Below are 25213 nucleotides of genomic sequence, written 5' to 3' on the forward strand. Positions count from 1 at the left end.
CTGTGGTAGCGAATTCCACAGGTTCACCACCCTCTGAGTGAAGAAATTTCTCCTCATCTCAGTCCTAAATGGCCTACCCTGTATCCTATGACTGTGGCCCCTTGTTCTAGATCCCTCAGTGGAGGAAACATCATCCCTGCATCCAGTCTGTCCATCCCTGTCAGAATTTTATATGTTCCAATGAGATCCCCTTTCATTCTTCTAAACTCCAGTGAATCCAGGCCTAGTCGGCCCACTCTCTCCTCATACGACAATCCTGCCAGCCCAGGAATCAGTGTGGTGAACCTTCGCTGCACTCCCTCTATGGCAAGTATATTCTTTCTTAGGTAAGGAAACCAAAACTGCACACAATTGCGGTCTCACCAAGACCCTGTATAGCTGCAGTAAGACATCCTTGCTCCTGTACTCAAGTCCTCTTGCAATGAAGGCCAGCATACCATTTGCCTTCTTAACTGCTTGCTGCACCTGCATTCTTGCTTTCAGTGATTGGTATACAAGGACACCCAGGTCCCTTTGTGCATCAACATTTCCCAATCTGTCACCATTTAAATTATACTCTGCCATTCTGTCCTTCCTACCGAAGTGGATAATTTCACATTTATCCACATTATACTGCATCTGCCATGTATTTGCCCATTCTCAACTTGTCTAAACTGCCTTGAAGTCTCTTTACGTCTTCCTCACCATTCACATTCCCACCAAGTTTTGTGACACCAGCAAACTTGGAAATATTACATTTGGTTTCCTCATCCAAATCATTGACATATATTGTGAATAGCTGGGGCCCAAGCACTGATCCCTGTGGTACCCCACTAGTTACTGCCCGCCGCTCCGAAAAAAATCCATATTCTCTGTTTCCTGTCTGCTAACCAATTCTCAATCCATGCCAATATATTACCCTCAATCATGTGTGCATTAAGATTACACACTAACCTCCTATGTGGGACTTTATCTAAAGCTTTCTGAAAATCCTAATACACCACATTCACTGGTTCTCCCTTACCTATTCTGCTAGTTATGTCCTCAAAGGACTCCAGTAGGTTTGTCAAACATGATTTCCCTTTCATAAGCCCATGTTGACTTTATATAATCCCATTGATATTTTCTAAGTGTCCTGTTATCATTTATAATAGACTCTAGCATTTTCCCTGCCACTGATGTTAGGCTAATTGGTCTGTAATTCTCTGTTTTCTCCCTCCCTCCTTTTTTTAAATAATGGGGTTACATTTGCCACCCTCCAATCTGCCAGGACCATTCCAGGATCCACAGAATTTTGGAAGATGATCACCAATGCATCCACTATTTCCATAGCCACCTCCTTTATATTTATATAACACCTATAAGGTAGTAAAATGTCCCAAGGTGCTTCACAGGTGCATTATAAAACAAAGTGTGACACTGAGACATATAAGGAGATTTAGATCCAAATGCTTGGTCAAAGAGCAGGTTTTAAGGTGTGTCTTAAAGGAGGAAAGCAAGGTAGAGAGGCGGAGAGGTGTAGGGAGGGTATTCCAGAGCTTGGGGCCTGAGCAACGCTACCAATGGTGGATTGACTAAAATTGAGAATGCACAAGAGGCCAGAATTAGTGGATCAGAAATTAACTCAGGGGAGATTAGACAGATGGTGGAGGGAGGGGCAATGGAGGGATTTGAGAACAAGGATAAAAGTTTTAAAATCAAGATGTTGCTTGACCGGGAGCCAATGCAGGTCAGCGAACACAGGGATAAGAGGGGAATGGGCCTTGGTATGAGTTAAAACATGGGCAGCAGAGTTTTAGACAATCTCAAGTTTACGGAGAGTAGAATGTGGGAGACTCACCGGGAGTGCATTGGAATAATCAAGTCTAGAAGAAAGAAAGGGATGAATGACTCACCCATTCTTTCCACAAATCAGTCATGAGTCCCTCAGTCTTTGCTTTCTCCTACAAGTTGGGCCTCAGCTAGTCACTACTTTCTGAACTGAGCATTTTCCTTTTTAATTCCATTCAACTTTGTTGGTACCTTTCACCATGGGCCTCAGCCCCTCAATTAGGTTTTCCGATACTTTAAAAAAAAAATCACATTTGTCCTGACTGTGACTTCGCTTCTTGGGCGTTCACCAATTTTGTTGTTTAGAATTAGACTTTCAAACAGTCTTTGGGTTTGTCAGGTTGTAAGTGTTTTCCCTGAAGTTAGATATTTTCTCCCTAGCTTTTACCGCATTGGCTTGTTTCCAATCCATTTGGACAGCTCCATAATTAGCCGACTCCCTTCTGATTACTTTCAACACTTTATAGATCTCACCTCTAATCAGATGTAGCACCCTCAGGTACATGCCATTCATCCCTGGAAATCTATTGGCTCTGAACCTGTCTGGGGCCTCCATATAAGTTATGTCACTCATTAAGTTCAAGTGTAGAACCTCTCTTTAATGGAGAGAATGCTATTAGTGTCTTCTGTAGTGAATTCTTCTAGGAAGCGGTAATTTATTATTAAGTATTTTTGGTTGTCAGTTTCAACCTTGTTTGAACTCTCCAAGGATTTCAGTTCATTTTTGAAAACTGCCTTGCTTTTGTAATACAGCAGGAATGTCTTTCTGTTGCATTTAGCTTCTACAGCGATGTTCATTTCTAGCCTTTCTGACTAGCCTTTTCTTAATACACTTTGGAGGTTTATGTATAATTTCCTCCCTTTTCTCTACACTTACGTATTCCACATATTTCTAAGTGTTCTTTGTTCCCATTTCTTTAGTTTCTCTGCACTACTCTTTTGCTGTTCAAGAAAGGACATCAACTCTGGGTCATGGGCCTCCCAGCTCTGCCAGTGGACAGTGTGAATATGGCCTTCTGAACTCCTCACCTTCCCACTCTGGCCCCTGTTGAGTGCCACCCCTCAGCTCGACCAACTTTGCTGCACTTTGCTGCATTCCACTGAATGATGTTGTGATTGTGCATCCTGCCCATTTGGGTGAGTAAGGGTTTCCCTGCTAATTCCTATCCCTGGCCTTCTCCCACCCTTCAGCAAACACTGGACATTTGAACTAAGGGCAGAATTTCACCCATGTCGAGCAGGCTCGGCGGGGGTGGGTTGGGGGTGGTCTGGAAGCCGTCCGCCACCTGCGATCGGGGCCGGAAGGCAATCTCACGCTGGCGGGCCAATTAAGGCTTGTCCAGCGTGAAACGCGAGTGGCAGCGCTCAGCGCTGCCTGCACGGGTGAGGGCAGGAAGGCGAGTGGGGCGAGCGTGAACTTCATACATGCACGTGGGTGCGCACTTCTTAATCTCCCTGAGGCACAGAGCTGCCTCAGGGAGATGAGGACTTATATATACAAAAATAAAGAAAATAAAAATGGAATGAAGCTTATGTCTGTCACATAAGCAGGGACATGTCATTAATTAAGTTTTAAAACTTTTATTTTATTTTTATTTGCTTTAGGAAACCTCATCCTGCCTGTGGATGAGGTTTCCTAAGAAGTGCAAAGGCCACTTGGTCTTTTTGCCTGCCCGCCAACCGTAAGGTTAGACAGGAAGTGAAAAATTCAACTTAATTGATATTTTAAGGGCCTTAACAGGCCTTTTAATTGTTGGCGGGTGTGCTCCCGACTCCGGCATGCGCCTGCTGAATGGAATATCGCATGACTGCGCGTTGATGTTGGGACACTCGCCCGATGTCAACGAGCGTCATTTTACACTTGAGTGGGTCGGCCACGTGCCTGTCCGCTGAGCTAAAACTTTTACCCTAAGGGGAGAATTTTCTCCCCGTCAGGGGGATTGTGCAGGGGTGGGCGCGGAGCCGATTGGTGCCCCTGATCGGTGCCCCCAATCAGCTGGGTGCTACCATTTTATGTGGGCGGGGCAATTAAGGCCTGCCCAGCATCACGCACGCCCAGAAGCGCTGAGCGCTCCCTGTGCTGGCAGTTGGAGGGGGAGGTTGCCTGAGTAGGGGGTGCGCTCTTTCATGCGCAGAAAACTCCCTGAGTCACAGAGGTGCCTCATGGACATTAGTTTTAAGTTTAAACAGTCTAATAAAGTGCTGTAAAAATTTTTATGACATGTCCCCTCATGTGAAACTGTCACATGAGCTGGGACATGTGCATTATTTTTAATAAAGATTTTTCTGAAAATTTTAAATCAGTCATGAAACCTCATCCCGCCTGTGGATGAGATTCAGAGAAAAATGCGAAGGCCGCCTGGCTCTTAAGGTTGGACAGGCAGCTTTCTCAATCGGCTTAATTAGTTCATTAATGGCCTTGACAGGCCTTTGACAGTTTGGTGGGCGGGCAGCTGACTCAGGTGCGCGCCCGCCGAGCTGAAAATCTGAACGACGTGCGGTGATGTCGGGACGCACATCTGACGTCACCCCGCGTCATTTTACGCCTCAGCGAGTGGACCCCACCCCTGCTCGCCGAGCTGAAGATTCAGCCCTAAGTGTAGAAAATCAGGAGATACACAGCAGGTCTCTCAGTGTCTGAAAGAAAAACGAAGGCTGGCTAATGTTCTGAGTGATGACACTTTGTCAGGACTGATGAAGCAGGGTAATTTTGAGAGACCTGCCTGAAGCCCAGCAAGGACAGAAATTTTACAAAGTACCAGCTGGTGGATTTATGAGCCTACAGGTAGATTTTGTTTCCAGTCAGGAGTTGCTGAAAGACATATAACAAAAAAAATCTCAGTCAGGTTGTGAAAAAGCATTCAAAAATAGAACAGTTCCAGCAAGAAAGGTGAACTTAGAACAGAATGAACAGAATGGTTACAGCACAGAAGGAGGCCATTCAGCCTACTGTGTCCATGCCAGCTCTCTGCAAGAGTGTCTCACCTAGTTCCACTGTTCCATCTTTTCCCCCTAGACCTGCAAATATTTTCTCTTCGGATAATGATCCAATTCACTTTTGAAAGCCATGATTGAATCTGCCTCCATGGTACTTTCAGGCAGTGCATTCCATATCCTAGCTATTTGTTGTGTAAAATAGTTTTTCCTCATGCCGCTATTGCTTCTTTTGCCAATTACCTTAGATCAGTGTCTTCTGGTTCTTGTTCCTTCTTCAAATGGGAACAGCTTCTCCCTATCTGCTCTGTCCAGACCCTTCTTAATTATGAACACCTCTATCAAATCTCCTCTTAATTTTCTCTTCTCCAAGGAGAAAGCTGGAGAGAGTTTATTGACTTAGCTCACAGTCAACCCTACTCCACCCCACCAGTGTCCCAGCTATCCCCATTTATAGGTGTACAAATATCCATCACCTGTTTAACAACATAATTGCCATTAAACTCTAACAATGTAATTAATAAGACATTGACAAACAGCCCCAGCTTCTCAAATCTATCTACGTAGCTGAACCATTCTCACAAATCCTTTCTGCACCCTCTCTAAAGCCTTCATATCCTTCCTAAAACGTGGTGCCCAGAACTGTACTCAATACTTCAGTTGAGGTTGCACCAGGGTTTTGTACAGGTTTATCATAACTTGGTGGGATGTGAATGGAAGGATTCAACAGGAAAATTGGGAGGACAGCTAAGGCCTGGGGTTGCTGCATTTAATACACTGGGACCGCACTATAATGTGGTCCAGGGGGTTTATATCTCATGACCGCATTATAGGTGAGATTGCATATTTAGTAGCTGGTGCCTAGCACTCAGGCTTTATCCTGCTGGTGCCAGGGCCAATACTGTGTGCAGATACCTACAGGTTCCAGTCCTCATGTTCCAAAATAAATGAATAAAGCAGATGCTGTTTAAAATCAATACCACGTAAATGGCTGCTTTTCATTTTCCTTTTTTTAAAGTGGATAGCTGTGTTCATAGTTGGAGGAGATTTGTGGCCAACACATTTGCAGAATGAAGGTTTTGGGGCTCAATATGGACTCAGGTTATACTCAATTCTGTGTTATATAGATAGGTTAAATGAATGGACAAAAATCTAGCAAATAGAGTATAATGTGGGAAAATGTCCATTTTGGCAGGAAGAATAAAAAAGAAACATATTATCTAAATGGTGAGAGATTGCAGAGCTGTGAGATGCAGAGGGATCTGGGTGTCCTAGTGCATGAATTACGAAAGGTTAGTGTGTAGGTACAGCAAGTAAATAGGAAAGCTAATAGAATGTTATATATTGCAAGGGAAATTGAATACAAATGTAGAGAGGTTATGCTTCAGTTATACAGGGCATTGGTGAGATCACATCTGGAGTACTGTGTACTGTATTGGTCTCCTTATTTAAGGAAGGATGTAAATGCGTTGGAAGCAATTCAGAGAAGATTTACTAGACTAATACCTGGATTGGGAGGGTTGTCTCATGAGGAAAGGCTGGACAGGTTAAGCTTGTATCCGCTGGAGTTTAGAAGAGTAAGAAGTGACTTAATTGAAACATATATGATCCTGAGGGATTTTGACAGGGTGGATGTGGAAAGGATGTTTCCTGTTGTGGGAGAATCTAGAACTAGGGGTCACTGTTTAAAAATAAAGGGTGAGGGGGTGACCCATTTAAGACAGAGATGAGGAGAATTTTTTTCCCTCAGAGGGTTGTGAATCTTTGGAACTCTCTTCCACAAAAGGCAGTGGAAGCAGAGGATTTGAATATTTTGAAGGCAGAGCTAAATAGATTCTTGTGAGGGGACTAAGATCTCAAACTGGATATTTTACTAATATATAAATAAAATAAATATATTGATTGGATAGATATCCTCGTGGCTATTTCGAAAATGTTAAAAACTGGACAAAGTCCTTTTAAAATGGCTGAAGCTATGTCTGAATGTGACCCTTGAACAAAAAGAGCTACCATTGCATTATCGCAGAAACTTGCACCTCGTTATCTCTGAAGAGATAATGACCCCTTATGGGCTGCAGAGACCAAATTCAAAGAGAACTATACAAAGGCCATCTGCATTTCAAAAGCCAGGCTGGCCAACCAGAGCATATTCATCTTCCAGGGCAAAGGATCCCACAACCTTCCTTTCAAGTCTTAATGGTTAGAACATTTAACAATCTCAGGGCCCCAGACATAGAGATGCATACCCTTTATCAAAGCCTGGGTGGAGAGGTAGGAGTCATGCGGCATGGACCTAGCTTGTGGAATCAGTAATATTATGTTGTGGAACTGCAAACTCAGTTTGCCATTTTACCATCTGCGAGCAGCAACACAGAAAAGGAGCTCTGCCCAGATTGAATATCTGGCTCCATCTACACCGTTTCTATTGAAACTTCTGTACCAATACCTACAAGACTGATTCATCCTTGTGTGCCTATCTCATCGTGTGAAGCCAAATCCACTGAAAAAGTGAATTATACAGCATCATGTTGATGCTGTGGACCCCCATGAAGGAATACCTAATTGGACTTTGATTCTGGACTTTGGACTCATGTGAAACAATAATTCTTTCCCTGTGGTCTTTGCCCTGGATATTTTCTTTTCTTGATTCCTCTTTTACTGTATGAGTGCACAGGGGGCAACTCCCCCACCCTCATTTTGAGTGTGCAAATAAACTTACACTTTGAGTTCATCCTATCACGAGTTTGCAGTGGGGTTATTAAGAGAAATTGGATCTCATCAAAACCGTGCAGTTGGGAAACACGCCACCGCTTATAAAGGAGGGAGCAAATCAAAAACACCTTTCTGTTTATGGAAGGGTGGTGAGAGGAGTAACATTCTTGACAAGCAAGGAGGTGAAAGGTTATTAGGGATAGGTGGGAATGTAGGTTTGAGGTTACTATCAGATCAGCCATGATCTTATTGAATGGTGGAGCAGGCTTGAGGGGCTGAGTGGCCTACTCCTAATTCCCATGTTCATATACATGTTCGTACAGTGGGGCCCCAGTATACTCAGGCCAGAGGACGAGATGAATATTTAAGGGGCCTGGCTGTTGCTGTTCAATTTGCCCTTTCCTGCTAGGGTTGCCAACTGTGATTAAATGTATTCCTGGAGGCTTCATCACATCATTTCCCCCTGGCTCCAGCCATTATTCAGCCAACACATCCATTCTTGTGACGCACTGCCTGTGTACGCCAATTGGAAAGCAAGAAGACTCATTACCCACTTGGATGAAGCTTGACTGTCAGCCAATCAGCCTTTGTTTTCCTCATTTTCAATATTTTAATATCTGAAAGAGAAATGTTCCAACAAAGCAGCAAAAAAAAAAACCAACCTTTTTTAATGTCCCTATGAATTTTCTCCAGGGCTGCACAGAGGTGGGTCCTGGAGATTGATCTTCAATTCCTGGAGACTTCAGGCTAATCCTGGAGTCTGGGCAACCCTACTTCCTGCAACCCTCTCCCCTGCCCAAAAACGCAGCAGAATCAGGAGCAGGAGAGGTGTGAGAGACTAGTGGACTTTACAATAAATTTTCCTGTGAGCACAGAGGTTTCACAGGAGGGAGGGGGGAAAGACATCTGCATTCACTAAATTATCCGAGAAATGCACTGTAAAAGCCTTGTCCCTTTCCCACTCTATCATTGCTCCCTCACTGATGACTCCCCGACCGATTACGGATCCATCTGCTTCTATTCTGCTGATGCAGATGACCCAACCTCTCTCCCCCTTCTGATGGTTGGCTGCTTTCTGGATCTCTGGGGCTGTGTTAATTCTGCTGACTGGCTGTGCACTGACTGACTACACCAGGGCTCAGCTCCAGCTTCTGTTCCGCTCTCCACTGGGGCAATTTTCCAGGACTGTGCGCCGAACATGGGCTACATTTTTGGTGGCATGAAACAAAATGTTGGAACACCAGGACTACGATGGAATTTCCTGTAGGAAATTCTCTGATCGCGAATCGTGCACATCACATTTAAATCAAGGTTGCGTGCCATCTCCCCCTGCCTACGGCTTGCTTTCCTGCAATTCCGCTGCTTTTCCCTCACCTCAACCTGCGTAGAATAGAGCAACACAGGAAAAAGAGGCCATTCGGTCCATTGTGCCAGTGCCAGCTCTTTGAAAGAGCTATCCATATAGTCCCACTCCCCTGTTCATTCATCATTGCCCTTCAAATTGTTCCCCTTCAAGTATTTATCCAAATCCCTTTTGAAAGTTACTATTGAATCTGCTTTCTCCATCCTCTCATGTAGTGCATTCTAGATCACAACAACTTGCTGCATTAAATAAAAACTGCTCTGGAGCTGAGTGGCAGGAGCAGCAGTGAGTCAAAAATATCATCCATCTCCAATAAATGTCCTTTCACCCCCATCCACCTATCATTATCTTTGCCATGTGTCATATATAGTGACTTATCAAATGCTTCTTGAAAGACCAACTAAGCCATGTGTCCTTTATCTGGCCTATCATTTCCTGGATTATCCCTGTTTCCTGTTCGAAGGAAAGGAGTTAACATTTGTAAACATCCAGTCTGCTGGAACAAGTTTCCTTCTCGAGGAATTTCAGAAAACAATTGTCAGAACTTCCATTCTTTCTGCCCTATCTTCCCTGAGGATTCCTGGATGTAAACTGTGATCTGTCTACATTTAACATTGTATCAGAAAAACGCCTATCTAATTTTCTTTTAAATGCTGTAGTCTCTGCCTCAATTTGTAGTTAAACATTCCATGTTTTAATTACCCTCTCTGTGTGTATATATTTCTTCTAATTGCCCTCTTTGTCCTTCTGGTGATTATTATTAGCCCTAGCACCTTGGTACTGATTCACCAACGAGTGAAAGTGCTGCTTATTTGCTCAGATCCTTTCATAGTTTTGAAAAGAATAGTTTTGCATGACAACAGTTCTGTATAAATGCGAGTTGTTGTTATGTCCACCTGTTAGTGATGGGTGGCTGGACCTGGACATTTAGATAAGGCTCTGAGGTCAATAGCGCAGGTGAGCATGAACTGGCCCTCGCCCAGCTTCAGTCCTCCGACTCCAGTGGGGTGGCTGTAATTGCAATGGCCGCACTCAATGGACAACGAGTTTATCCTTCATCAGAAGAAAACCAGAAGCCCAACTTGGCAGAGAAGCAAATGCTTTCCTTGAGGGCAGATTTATTTTACCTAATGGCAAAAGGTAGCGTTCAAAAGGAAAAAGAAAGACTTGCATTTATATAGCACCTTTTACAACCTCAGGACTTCCTAAGCTGTTTTATAGCTAATTAAGTTCTTTTGAAGTGTAGTCACTGTTGTAATGCAGCAGCCATTTTGCACACAGCAAGCTCCCACAAACAGCAGTGTGATAATGACCAGGTAATCTACTTTTGTGATATTAATTGAGGGATAAATATTGTCCAGGACACCGGGGAGAGCACTTCTGCTTTTCTTTGAAATAGTGGCATAGGATCTTTTACACTACCTGAGAGGGCAAACAGGGTCCTGATTTAATGTCTCAGCCAAAAGACAGCACCTCCAACAGTGCAGCATCCCATGGGACTGCAGCAGGGGCATCAACCTAGATCTTTGTGCTATAGTGTGGTATAAGGGATCTAACGTAGAAAGGGCTAACATGGGGCTGAATGCAGTACTGCCCACACTGTAATGTAAAGGAACAAATGACCTGAATCTAGAGGGCAGTCTTGTACAAGATAGGGATGTGTGTAGAGGCAAGCATGGAGACAGTTCCTAGCTTGGGCCTTATACTGTATATATGTATATAGTTACATGTAGCTAATAAACACTGTTGAACTATACAAGACTTAGAACCCTTCATGAGACCTAATGAACTACACACAACATCTCACAACATGGTGCCAGCTATTGGAACAACCCAGAACCTCACAGAAGTGGGTAGTAGAAGTAATGCAAATATGTTGGGTAAACAGGAATATATTATAAATATGTTGGATGAAGACTTGGGGGGAGGTGTAGTATAAGGGTCTGGCATAGAAAGGGTTAATGTGGGACTGAGTACAGTATCACCCAAACTGTGATGTAAAGGAACACACGACCTGAGCCTAGAGGGCCGTCTTGTACTAGACAGAGATGTGTGTAGAGGCAAGCATGGAGACACCCCTGAGCTGAGGCCTTTTGCTACATATATGTATATAGTTACTAGTGATTAGTAAAAAGTTGCTATTAAACTATACAAGGCTGTTATGGCACAGCCATGGTAAATGCTGAGCTGCTCAAATTCCCAAAGGGAAACTTGAAACAACTGCCACAACTGTTTGTCAATTTGTATGAATTTTGAAATGCATGCCTTGAATTCAGTAGTAATAAAACCACTGAGTCTTATAGGTTTCTTACAAAACTAGATCAAACCTTTATTAATAGAAGAAATGATTTTAAGCACACACATAAATCTACAAATTACTATGATAACTTCTAGGTCCCCTAGTTAATCTAACTCCCAGTTACACTTTCGTTAAGGCAACAGTAAGACACATAAGACCCAGACAAAGAAACATGATACCCTGAACAATCCAATCCAAATTGAGTTTCTTAACTTCAGTTCTTCGTAGACAGCAGCTTGAGGCTTAGATTCTGGAGGTTTTTCACACTTGTTAGATCTTAGAATTCCTTCCCTTGCACACAGTCTTCTCTCCTTTATGCATATTTTCCCCTTTGAATGAAAATTCCCATTATTTCACTATATCTTTGGACTTTACCTCTCTAATATTAAAATCTCTCATAGTACCAATTTTACCAGGAATCTTTGCAAAAAATAAACACTGTTTCTTAACTTCTCCTGGCTGGGTGAAACATTTCACTTCCCCTTTTGAATTCAAGCTAGTCTGGTTTATTTAAAAATGCAAATGTTCCTTTTACACCTATGTTTACCTACTTAACATTTCAAACCTAGCTTATCTTCTGTTACATCAAAGCCTTCAGACTAGCTGCCTTTAATTCATTAAGTCACACACACACACGTACACACACGCGCACACAGACCCCACTATTATTCTACTTTACAATAAATTCCAATAACATTATGAAAATTGTTATATCTTCCCAACAAGACACAGCACCTCTTAATGAGACCTACTGAACCACACACATCTTACAATATCAAGCAGCACCCTTAACCCTTGGTTGGCATCAATGAATATATGTGTTGGAACTATTAATGTTTTTGTAGGGTAGGTAACTGGGAACAGCTCTATAATCAGCTGTGGATGCTAAAATCCCAGGTTTTTTGCCCCTCTACTGTATAAATTCAAGTTGTTGTTATAGTGTCAGCTTCCATAAACAGCAGCTGCGGAAGATGAGGCTTCAGAGGTCCCTAGTGCACCACTCGCTGACAGTTGCTGCTTATTCACTTTCAATCTGCAGGATTTGCCTTGTATAAATTTCTGTAACTATTGAATTCAAAAACTATCCAATTCTAGGTTCTTAGCCTACAGATGGTTTGCAAACTACATTGTCAGCGTGAATTTTAAACAGTAAAAATGATGGCCTTGCATAATGGGAGAAGAAAGCAAATTAAACAGCCTCTTGATATTATAGAACTTGAATATTGCTTCTTGAATATTGAAAAAAAGAGACATTTTGTTGAAGCTGTTCATCTTGCACTCATCAGGACAAATGCAAGAATGCCCAATTTCAAACCATTGCAACAATTTATACTACCAGGAGAAAAGAGTGCTGGATCCTGAGTGAACTAATAGCTACACCAACAACCAATTTAAGATAATTAGTCGTGCTTGTAATGTGGCTCATTTACGCTTGCTAAAGCGACATACATTCAAATGCAGGGACCCATTCTCTGCAAACAAAAGGAATCTGTTGAAGCCTTACACCTTTTTTGAATTACCCAGGAGCTGCCTGGGTAGTTCCCTGTTGCTTTCTCCATGGCAACACTTGGCCAATCAGGGTCGACATGCCAACCAATCAGCACCCTTTTCTCCTGTAGTATAAATTGTTGTGATCATTTTAAATTTGGCATTCTTGCATTTGTCCTGATGAGTGCAAGATGAAAAGATTTGACAACATGTCTCTCTTTTTAGCAAAGCAAGATAAACAGAGCAAAGCTGTTTTGTTAAATCTATGAATTAAAGGAAGCTGTTGAATAAATAAATAATTTTTGCCCTCCTTTATTAAATCACTTTTATGTCTGGCTTACCTATGCTTTTCTTTTCGAAATGAAATGTACATAAAATGCCATCTGTAGCTAATTTTTGCTCACTGTATATTTTAAATGGTACTTGTGTTTTGTGAGCCATTCATAATGTTAATGCACAGGTCAGTGACCTGTCAGTGCAATTACTTCCAGACACTGGCTGTATTAGCTCTGACATTTTGTTTAGGCGTGAATGAACCAGTTTGTGTCCCGCAGTTATTCCAGTTAAAAAATTTTATTCAACTTACTGATAAACATTTCATTTCAACATGTACAAAGATCAAAGACAATCATAGCATTAAAATTTGGGAATGCAAAAAACCAATAAAACTTCAGCCCAGAAATTGGGATTTACAAAAGTGGAGTTGGAAGTTAGGGGTAGGGGGCTGGTGTTGGTGGAAGGGAGGTTAACAGTGCCTGGGCAGTGAAAGTGTAGTCCACACTCCCGTATTACTGTGTCTGCCTTTTGTGGTGCGAGTAACAATTGTAGCTCATGGTAAGCTAATCACTGTGGGCCTTTTAGAGACTATTGCCTTTTTGGAGGTAGGAGCCCTTTTCTAAATGGTGCCAAAATGGGGGAGCTAAACCCATGGAAACTTGAAGCCAGTGGAAATTTTAGTTTATGTGGGTATATGTCCTGACTGACAAACATTAGATAAAGGTTTATATGTGTATTTCCAGCATCTGCAGTATCTTGCTTTTGTTTAGGCATGAGTGTTTAATTTATCCTATGCTGGTCTGAGGCAGATGTCAACCCCATTTAGCCTGCCTAAAACGTGTTCCATTAATTGGAAAATATACCCTCAGTCCACATCTCCAAAGAACTATGACATAAGGGCCTATAGAAATTGGATAATTGTGCAACGCCCATTTATCAGGGGACCAACAGCTGTTGCTAAATTGGATCACAACAGATCACAGCATGTGCCGTGAATCAGGTCACAAGTGGAGGGAAGAAAATAGTGTGTGTAACAGTGGCAGTTGCCATATAAAGGGCAACTTCTGGTTCTAGGCACAAAAGAAGAAATACCTGGGGGGAAGCACTGATCATCTCTGTTTCCTGAAGCAGGTTTGGAGATGTTTGTTTAAGAGGTGTTGCAAGGTGCAATGGGAAGACCAAAACCAATTGTCTTTGATCCCTGTCACAAACATTTCTCCTTACAGCCACCATCCCCCTCCCTGGTAACTGTCTGAAGCTGAACTAGGCTGTTCACAACCTTGATGTCATATTTGACCCCAAGCTGAGCTTCCGTCCGCATATCCACAGCGTCACCGAGATCACCTTTCTAACAGCATGGCATTGCCGACTCCATTTCTGTCTCAACTCATCTGCTGCTGAAACCCTCATTCATGCCTTTGTTACCTTTAGACTTGACTATTCCAGCACAGTCCAGGTTGGCCAAATACATCCTACTCCCCGTAAACTTGAGGTTATCCAGACCTTTGTTGCCATGTCTCAACTTGTACCAATTCCCATTCACCCATCACCCCATCACCTCCTGACCTATACTGGCTCTCAGTTAAACAACACCTCAGCTTTAAAATTCTCACCCGTGCTTTCAAATCCCTCCATGGCCTTGCCCCTCCCTATTTGCATAATCTCCTCCTGCCCTGCCACCCTCTGAGATATCCGTGCTCCCTCAGTTCTAGCCTCTTGAGCATCCTGGATTTTAACTGCTCCATCGTTGGTGGCCGTGCCTTCAGTTGCCAAGGTCCCAAGCTTTGAAATCCCTTCCCTAAAACCCTCCGCCTCTCTTTCCTCCTTCAAGATGCTGCTTACCTCTGACCTAGCTTTTGGTCACCTGCTGTAATACCTCCTTACCTAGCTTGCTTTCTAATTTTGTTGCATACTGCTCCTTTGAAGTGCCTTAATTGGGATGTTTCATTCTGCTAATGATACATGCAAGTTGTTGTCATCGCAGAGTGGGTCACCTTTGTTCACTCCACTGAAGAGGTGATTCTGAGTTACTTAGCAAGGGGGGACGCGGGGGGTGGCTGTGAATGCAATTATAATTATCCAGAGGATACAGGAGGACACAAGGGGGAAAAAATTCAACAGCCCCCGGCAGTGGGACCCCCTGAGTTCTGGGTTCTGCTGTCCCTCAGCGAACTGGAGAAGGAGTGAGGTTCCAAAAAGGAAAATTCAAATGCTTATTCAGCAGCAGCGTTTTACTAGTGCACAGCCCTGAGAATAAGGCCTTTGACTGCGTTTCCACCTGGGCTGCTGCTGCCTATAGCAACCACTGACATCTCTCCCTTTCGAGTGTCCACTCGGGGATGGGCCACAGGATGGGGGAGGTGGGGGGAGGTCATGGGGAGGGGATAGACTCATGCAGGCCAGATTTCAATGTGATTAGCATGAGGCAGTTGGTAGCTGGTGCTGGCCACCCGCAGTTAGCTACAAGAAACTTTCCAATTAAATCCTTTCCCCCGTGAGGATTTGCTGCTGGGCTCCTCCTCTGCCATCTGCCGGAAATCCACCACAAAGCAGTAACTGGGAATAAGATCTGGATTACTTTGTGTAACTTTTAGGTAATATAGGGTTCGTTCTGTTAGCCATTCTGTTTCTAGCGATGTCCCAGAAGAATAACGATGGTGCAGGCACTGTTCCTCAGTGGTTCTTGTACCAAGTTGGCACATCGAGGGACTGGTTCTCATCTGTTTTGTGCCTCAGATTACAGAGGGGAAAGGGCGGAGAACCCCTCTGCACCACAATTGCACTGCTGGAGTTTTCCCTGGATGAGGGATTGGGATTGGGGTTGGGGTTGCGGTTGGGGTGGGTCGGGGAAAAGTGTGATGGCCTGGATCAGGCTGAGCTATGCAAGTTGTATGGAACTGAGGCGGGATTGCGGTCACCATAAGCTTTACCAAATTTCCCTGGGTCTGCGCTTACTTGAAGAGGTCCAAAGGCAGGGGTCCACCCAGCATTGGAGAAAAGGGGAAGGCAGCAAAGCTTAAGAGGCTGCAAAAAAAACAGACCCCCCCTTTGACTTTTAGGACCAGACATCAGAGCTGGAGGCATTCTAGCTGCTGTTTGTGGATAGAATTGGTGGCCATTACCACAGCTAGGTACAGATAGCTCCCTAGCTTTGGGCTCAAGACCCCAAGGGATCGATAGGGGAGTGGGTAGTGGGACGATGAAGAAGTAGTGAATGAGAGGATGGGAAGGAAGCTGCTGAAGACGACAAGCCGTACTTTCCTCGTCAGTCACCCACCAGTGTGTGGCCTCATTCCCCATCACGTCACCTATCAACTCCCACCTAAAAGGAAAGAGAAAAGCAAAGAGAAACAAAAAGAGGCTAGGGGAAAGAGAGAGGAGCAAAAGAGAAAGAAAGAGTCAGAAGCTGAAAAGGAGAGGCAGAGAAAACAACATAAAAATAATATTCCCCAACACCATGACTGGCTTACTCAAAGTTCTGGAAGATTTAAATTAATGAATGCATAACTTTTAAAAAGCTGTTTTTGCATTTGTGTTGGCAGAATTTAAAAAAACATGCAGACATTTACAAATGTTTAATACATTTTACCTAATTCATTTCCCAATATTGGAGGCGATGTATAAACAATAATCTATCTGTGACACAAAAGGAGCTAAAACACGTCTGAAACAAGGGCACGAGTAAACATGGAATACTAATGTAAATAGAAAGGATTAAGGGTTAGTGCTCATTTTATAGTGAGAGTCAGAATCAGGCCAGCGTACAAAACAACAGTAAGGTTGATCGTCTTCTGTTTAATGTCTGAAAATAGAGCTGGCCGTCAGAAAGCAGAGGGAAAAGTGGTAAGGACTCATGTTGCTGAATCTTGCCCCCTCTGCATTGTCTGGTATTTCTAAAGAGATGTGGTTGAACCAATCACTATGGCTATCCTCACATTGCATGAGTAATAATATGTTGTAGAGTGGCCGAGTTGTACTATTGGTAATAGAGTTGATCTGCAGACAACTTTCTAAATGGAAACATTAAGCTCATTTACAATATACTCAGCAGCATCTACACGTGTGCTTTCAACTCCAACTCTATCTCCGCACTGTCTGCTGAGGTAGCCCGCGCTACTCTCCTATTGGTTTCTACAGATCATGTGATTTTTCCTAACGAGTATTATTTTTAAAGGTACATTACACACTAAATAAAACCATAATTGCTACATAATGACTTTAAAATTTTTCAAAATTGGGTGCAATCTACCCATCGCTAAATCAGCTCCCATGTGTGTCAGAAGTGCGATGGTATACTCCCCACTTGCTTGGATGTGGGCAGCTGCAACAGTCAAGAAGGTTGACACAATGCAAAGCTCAATAACTCAATATGTCACACAAATATAATTTTAAAAGGTATTGCATTATCTCATCAACTAGTCTAAACACCCACCTGAACGGTGACACCGTGGCTGTAGTGTGTACTGTGTACAGGATGTACTGCAGCAACTCGCCAAAGCTCCTTTGGCTGCGCCTCCCAAGCCTGTGACCTCTAACACTCAGAAGAACATGGGCACCAGGGGTGTGGGATGTCCACGCACCATTCTGACTTGGATATACATTGCTGTTTGATCAAAACCCTGAAAATCCCTGCATTGAAGGAGCAACATCACAACACAGACTGCAGCATTTGAAGAATTTAGTTCAACACAGCCTCCTCAGGAATGGAGGGATGGGCAATGAATTCCCACCTTGCTTGTGACACCCACACCTTGGGAATAGATTTTTTAAAAACTATATTAGTACAATTGATTAATTGATAATTCTGTTTAAACTATACTTGAACTCATGTAAACAATGTATAGCAAAATATTGTCATATTAATTTGATTATGAATTGACAAGACCGGCCTGCATTATCTTCAACAAACAGAACAATATTATATTTAGGTTATACTAAACATTAAGTTTGTGCTGATATTTTGAATTCTTGCTCGGCCTCAACATAGTTAATCCTGGTTCCTGAATTTAAATTTGAGGTGAATTTTAATGACTTTAACAAGCTTTTTATTTTGATCTTTCCCAACTGTTTTAGGATGGGAGCAAGATTCAGTGTAGCTGCAATATTGGAATATTGCAATAATTCTTCCTAACCAGCCCTGTGCATCAGGTTACTCAATATTAACTTCTTTTGTTAAATGTAAAACAGAGGCAAAAATGGTCTTGTTTTGACTGTACTAAAAACTTAGCATTGTGGTTCAGAACAGTTGAGCTGCATGAAATGTAAATATTCCTGTTCTCCCAGAGCAGCTGCAGCAATTTCATGACAGTAGTTGACTGGAATTCCACTTTCTCCTTGTTGTTTAACTTGCCTTCATGGTGATGCATTAGTTTTGCCTCATGGTACACTATTATTTGGAAACATTTTCCCTTTAGAACGAAGAGCACCAACCACAAACTTTCACCATTTCTGGCTGACCTGGTTGATCAGCATCTCCTTAAAAATCAACTTCCCTTCCCAGCGTTGACAAAACACAAATTTTATTTGTATTTTTCCTTAAATTGGAGTCTTTCGCAAAGGCATTCTAGCAACTGACATGCCCTCAGGAGCAATAGGAAAAATCTTTTGCCCTAGTCTGAGAAAACATTAGCAGAACAAAGGAACTAGGCGAGGCATCTAGGTGGGAACTGTCTTGATGAAGACATGTGCATTGGTTGAGATCCAGGTCAATGGGGAACTGCGAATTGAGCAGTCCTTTTTGAGCTTTTTCCGACATCAGGAAGAAAATTAGCCGGTGACACAAGTACAACAAAAGTACTGAGAATAGAGGAAAACAACATTTCAAAAAAAAACTTTGTTCAAAGTCTTTGCATTCTCCATATTGTTTCTGATTTTGACATTGGTTGTGAACCTTTCGTCCAAAATGATGCTGAACCCAAACAAAACTGCACATTCACCCCAGTCATGTTTGTTGGAGAAGGTAGAGATGATTGTTTTGAACCAGTGTTCTTTCAAACACGAAACGTGGTAACATTATACAGGGAGTAGAGCCGTGAATTATAAACATCAGATCTGGAGAACTTTTTTTAAAGTTTGTTTAACATCTTGCAGACTTTTTAACCTAAAAAAAAACCCATTTTGATGAGAGAAAATTGAGTGTACCAATGATAATAATATCTCCTTTAATGTAACAAAGCATCCCAAAGGGGTTACAAAGGGAGAGGAAGAGTGTAAGGACATTCAGGTAGCAATAAAGGGTGAAGGGTTAGGGGAGCTGGCCAAAGGCACGGTTGAATTGAGGAGATATGTTTCGCGAGAACATTTAAAGTGGGGAGTAATGCAGGGCAGAATCTTTGGGCGGGATTTTCCGGTATTGCCCGCCGCCGGGATTTTCTGGTCCTGCCAAAAGTCAATAGCCTTTTGGCTGCACCCCTGCGTCCCCCCCCATGGCAGCTCCTGCCATGTGTTAATTCCAAGAATTATATGTTGAAGCTGAATGAGTCCAGAGCTAGCCTGTACCTCAAACAGGTTTAGTTCCAAGACAGCAAAGCAAAATCACAAACTCTCCCAGTTCCTCCTCCCCTCAGTGTTCCAGCTGTCCCCATTTTATAGGTGGACAATACCCATTGCCTGTTTAAATATGCAATTGCTTTAACAATGTCATTGGCATTAGACCTTTACAGTGTAATTGCCATTTCACAAACCGATTGCCATTGGACCTTAACAAAGTAACTACTAAGGCAGTGACACCATTGTGGGGCCAGAAAATCCCGGTCTAAGTCCAGTGGCGGGTGTGGAAGTGGGTGTGATTCCTGCTGCTGGTGGGACCAGAAGATTCTGCCCGTAGAGTGTGACAGGATTTAGAAAGCATGGTGAAAGCATGGGTCTGATGATGAAGGCTCGGCCACATATGGTAGAGTGCAGGAAGGGAGTGGAAGACCAGAGTGTGAAGAGTGGAGCGCAGACGTTGAGGTGTAGGGCTGGTGGAGGATGCGGAATTAGGAAGAAATTTATAATCAAGAATGAAAACTTTGGAACCTTTGCAGGGGGAATGGAAAAGCAATTGTTGAAGTCAGTGATAGGATGAGCATGAAGCAAAGAATGGGTGGGGGTTGGGGTCATTGCTGTAAAATAATGGAATCATAATTGCTGCTCGGAAATGTGCATCCACCTGCATTATCCTGTGAAGAAGCTGCACATTGGCTGAATAGAATTCCTTGTGGTTCCTGTATGGCGCTCTTTGGAGCAGGAGTATGTAGGATTACACGGGTGGAATTTGATGCCCTCCCCTGAGGTGAGTTTGGAGACGGGGGGCATTTATTTGGGCAGGAGGGTGCTGGTTGGTGACCCAGTCGCTCCCCACTTCTGCCCTAATTAAGTGTGGGGTGGGAAGGCTCGTGGACGGCCTTTCCGCCGCTGCCCCTGGCTGAATGCCAGCAGAGGGCAGGACCAATGCCATGCAGGAACCCCAAAAAACAAACCCTGTCATGTTTGCTTGTGGGTTCCCGGGCAGGCGTGGGGTACGGTTCCCTTGTTGTCAGGCACACAGTGCCTGATCGAGGGACCCGGCAAAGGAGGGCCCACTGAAAGTCGCCTCCCCTGCTCTACCTTCCAATCCTCCTGCAACCCCCACCAGCAACCACCTCCCACCCTGACTCACCTGTGGCCTGGGTCCCTCATGGATCCTGGGTGTCTGGTGGGTGGCATTGCCGACAGCTACCGCCACTCCCTTGGTGGTGCTAACGGCAATGAGGAGCTGCTGGCCTGAATGGCACTTAATAGAGTGGGCCTTACCCAAAGGAGGTGACACGTGGTTTCGCTGGCTCCCCAACTGGTGGGCAAGACCCCATCACATGGATTAAGTTCCGTTCTATGTGTGCAGTCAAATACAACCCAGATCTTTGAAAACCCTGCCAGTTCGAAGAATTAGAGTCATAGAATCATAGAGGTCTACAGCACAGCAAAAGGCCCTTCGGCCCATCGAGTCTGCGCCGATCAAACAAGTACCTAACTATTCTAATCCCATTTTCCAGCACTAGGCCCATAGCCTTGTATGCCATGGCATCGCAAGTGCACATCAAAATACTTCTTAAATGTTATGAGTGTTTCTGCCTCTACCGCCCTTTCAGGCAGTGAGTTCCAGATTCCCACCATCCTTTGGATGAAAAAATTCTTCCTCACATCCCTTCTAAATCCCCTGCCCCTTACCTTAAATCTATGCCCCCTGGTTATTGATCCCTCCACCAAGGGGAACAGTTCCTTCCTGTCTACCCAATCTATGCTCCTCATAATTTTATACACCTCAATCACGTCCCCCCTCAATCTCCTCTGCTCCAGGGAAAATAACCCCAGTCTATCCAATCTCTCCTCATAACTAAAACTTTCCAGCCCAGGCAACATCCTGGTAAATCTCCTCTGCACTCTCTCTAGTGCAATCAAATCCTTCCTATAATGCAGATTCCAGAACTGCACGCAATACCCTAGCTGTGGCCTAACCTCCCAGTTCCAGCATAACCTCCCTGCTCTTATATTCTATGCCTCGGCTAATGAAGGCAAGTATCCCACATGCCTTCTTAACCAACTTATCTACCTGTCCCGCTCCCTTAAGGAACCGGTGGACAAGCACATCAAGGTCCCTCTGATCCTCAGTACTTCCCAGGGTCTTACAATTCATCGTATATTCCTGTGCCTTGTTTGTCCTGCCCAAGTGCATCACCTCACACTTATCCAGATTAAATTCCATTTGACACTGATCAGCGCATCTGATCAGCCCGTCTATATCCTCCTGTAATCTAAGGCTATCCTCCTCACTATTTACCACCCCACCAATTTTCGTGTCATCTGTGAACTTACTGATCAACCCTCCTACAATCAAGTCTAAATTGTTTATATATACCACAAACAGCAAGGGACCCAACACTGGTCCCTGTGGAACCCCACTGGACACAGGCATCCAGTCACAAAAACACCCCTTGACCATCACCCTCTGCTTCCTGCCACTCAGCCAATTCTGGATCCAATTTGCCAAATTGCCTCGGATCCTGTGGGCTCTTACCTTCATTATTAGTCTCCCATGCGGGACCTTATCAAAAGCCTTGCTGAAGTCCAAGTAGACTACGTCAAATGCATTGCCCTCATCTACACACCTGGTCACCTCTTCGAAAAATTCAACCAAATTGGTCAGACATGACCTCCCTTTAACAAAACCATGCTGACTGTCCTTGATTAATCCCTGCCTCTCCAAGTGTAGATTAATTCTGTCCCTCAGAATTGCTTCCAATAGTTCCCCCACCACTGAGGTTAGACTGACTAGCCTGTAGTTCCCTGGTTTATTCCTTCTTCCCTTCTTGAATAACAATACCACATTGGCTGTCCCCCAGTCCTCTGGACACTGTCACATAAAGTTTTTAAAAAACTTTAATTAAATTTTAAAAAATCTACATGAAACCTCATCCCGCCCGTGGATGAGGTTTCATGCATTTTCTAATTCCCGCCGGGGCTCCTGGCCTGCCTGCCAACCTTAAGGTCGGACAGGCAGGTCCATTAATTAGTTTAATTACTCTGTCAATGGCCTTAATTGGCCATTGACAGGTCAGCGGGTGCACAGCCGATTTTGCTGCCCCCGCCTTCCTGAAAATTTAAATGGGGCGCAGTGACGTCAGGAGTTCCACCACCCCCCCACCCCGCCGCTTGCTGACGGAAAAATCCTGCCCTTAATGTACTTGTAAAATAACTTTGAATTTTCCTTTATTTTACCTGACAATGTTTTTTCATGCCCCCTTTTGCTCACCTAATTTCTTTTTTAAGTTCCACCCTACACATTCTATACTCCTCTAGAGCTTCCGCTGTTTTGAGCCCTCGGCATCTGCCATAAGTCTCCCTTTTTCTCTTTATCCAATCCTGTATATCCCTGGATTTGTTGGTCCCACCCATTGTCTTTACTGGAATATGTTGGCCCTGTACTCTCCCTATTTCCTTCTTGAATGAGCCCCACTGCTCTGACGCAGATTTACCTATAAGTATCTGCTCCCAGTCCACTCTGGCCAAATCATATCTGATCTTATTAAAATCGGTCTTCCCCCAATTTAGAACTCTGATTTCTGGTCCATCCTTGTCCTTTTCCATAACAATCTTGAATCTAACGGAGTTATGATCACTATCTGCAAAATGCTCCTCCACTGATACCTCTACCACTTGCCTGGCTTCATTCCCTAAAATTAAGTCCAGGACCGCCCCCTCTCTTGTAGGACCTTCTACCTATTGGCTTAAAAAGCTCTCCTGGATGCATTTAAAGAGTTTCGCTCCCTCTAAACTTATCACACTATGACTAACCCAGTTAATGTTGGGGAAGTTGAAATCTCCCACTATTACTACCCTATTATTTTTACACTTCTCTGAAATTTGCCTACATATCTGTTCTTCTATTTCTGTCTGACTGTTTGGGGGTCTATAGTACACTCCCAGCAATGTGATTGCTCCTTTTTTGTTTTTAAGTTCTACCCATATGGCTTCATTTGAGAAGCCTTCTAAGATGTCATCCCTCCTCACTGCTGTAATTGATTCCTTGATCAATATTGCGATACCCCCTCCTCTTTTACCTCCTTCCCTGTCTTGTCTGAAGACCCTATATTCTGGAATATTGAGCTGCCAATCCTGCCCCTCTCTCAACCATGTCTCTGTATCAGCAATGACATCATACTTCCATGTGTTAATTTGTGCCCTCAACTCATCTGCCTTATTTGTCAGACTCCTTGCATTAAAATAAATACCATCCAACCTTGCCAAACTCCCCTCTGCCTTAACTGGCCTATACTTTCAATGCTTCCCAGACTTACTTGCTCTCTCTTCTAATTTTGGCTGTACATCTCCCCCTGCTGAACCTCCTCTCAGGATCCCACCCCCCTGCCAAGTTAGTTTAAACCCTTCCCAACAGCATCACCAAACCTCCCCGCAATGATGTTGGTCCCATTCCGGTTCAGGTGCAACCTGTCCACCTTGTACAGGTCCCACCGCCCCCAGAAATGGTCCCAATGCCCCAGAAATCTAAAGCCCTCCCTCCTGCATGCATTCATCTGGACTAACCTCCTACTTCTATACTCATTAGCGCGTGGCACCGGAAGTAATACAGAGATTACTACCTTTGAGGTCCTGTTTTTTAATCTGTTGCCTAGCTCCCTAAATTCTGCTTGCAGGACCCTTTCCTGTTATTCTCCGGTACCTTTGGGAAAAATTTTCTGATCGCTTGCTCTTGAAATCAAGGCATCAGTCACCTGCTTTATGCATTGGCACATCAGAGATTGACTGATTTTAAAAAAAAATTCATTCATGGGATGTGGGCTTTGCTGGCTGGACCAGCATTTATTGCCCATCCCTAGTTGCCCTTGAGAAGGTGGTGGTGACAACTGAGTGACATTTAAGAGTCAACCACGTTGCTGTGGGTCTGGAGTCACATGTAGGCCAGACCGGGTAAGAACAACTGATTTCCTTCCCTAAAGGATATTAGTGAACCAGATGGGTTTTTACGACAGTCAACAGTGGTTTCATGGTCACCATTAGACTTTTAATCCCAGATTTTTACTGAATTCAAATTCCACCATCTGTTGTGGCAGGATTCAAACCCAGGTCCCCAGAATGTTACCTTCTAGATCACTAGTCCAGTGACAATACCACTGCACCATCACCTCCCCTGATATCACCAGGATCCCTGCTAGCAGCCTGGAAAGAGCCAAGACAAGAAAAGTCCACCCCTGTTTTTTGGTGCTTCGGCTAGCACACTGTCAGCCCCGGTGCTTGGCTGGAGGTTCAACAGGAGCATGTTAAACAATTCTGTCACGAGCCCTTTGCATGCATCATACCCCTTGAGTTTGAGGTAAATTGGTTGTGACCGGTACGTGTGGTTTGCACTTGGAGTGACAAGGATAAAGCTCTCCTCTTGCAATGTGGTCTCACTTCCATGACACTATCGGCCCTCCTCCAAGCACCAGATGCACAGTGGCATTCCAAAACCCAAAACTGGCCTCCGAATCCCGCTGACCCACAGAATTGCAGCAAAAACCTAAGTCGAAATTTCCGTTAAAACTCTCAAAAAGACTCAGAACATTCCTTGTAGAGGTTACTTGTTGCTTCTGTAAGGAATTTTTGACCCAAACTTGTGACTCTGAATGACCTGTTAACACGTGGGTGGAAATTGAAAGTGGACTCAGGAGGGTGGTGTGCAAGGTGTGACTGAATCAGTCCCATATTATCTCCATCTATTTTACATTTTCTATCCCTTTTCCGTCATGTCGCACCGGCAAACCGGGCTGATAGCAGCGAGGAAATTGGCCTCGCTGTCTTGCACCTTCAGCTCAGTT

The sequence above is a fragment of the Cetorhinus maximus genome, chromosome 15 (assembly GCF_964194155.1).
Source record: "Cetorhinus maximus chromosome 15, sCetMax3.hap1.1, whole genome shotgun sequence".
NCBI classification, from domain to species: domain Eukaryota; kingdom Metazoa; phylum Chordata; class Chondrichthyes; order Lamniformes; family Cetorhinidae; genus Cetorhinus; species Cetorhinus maximus.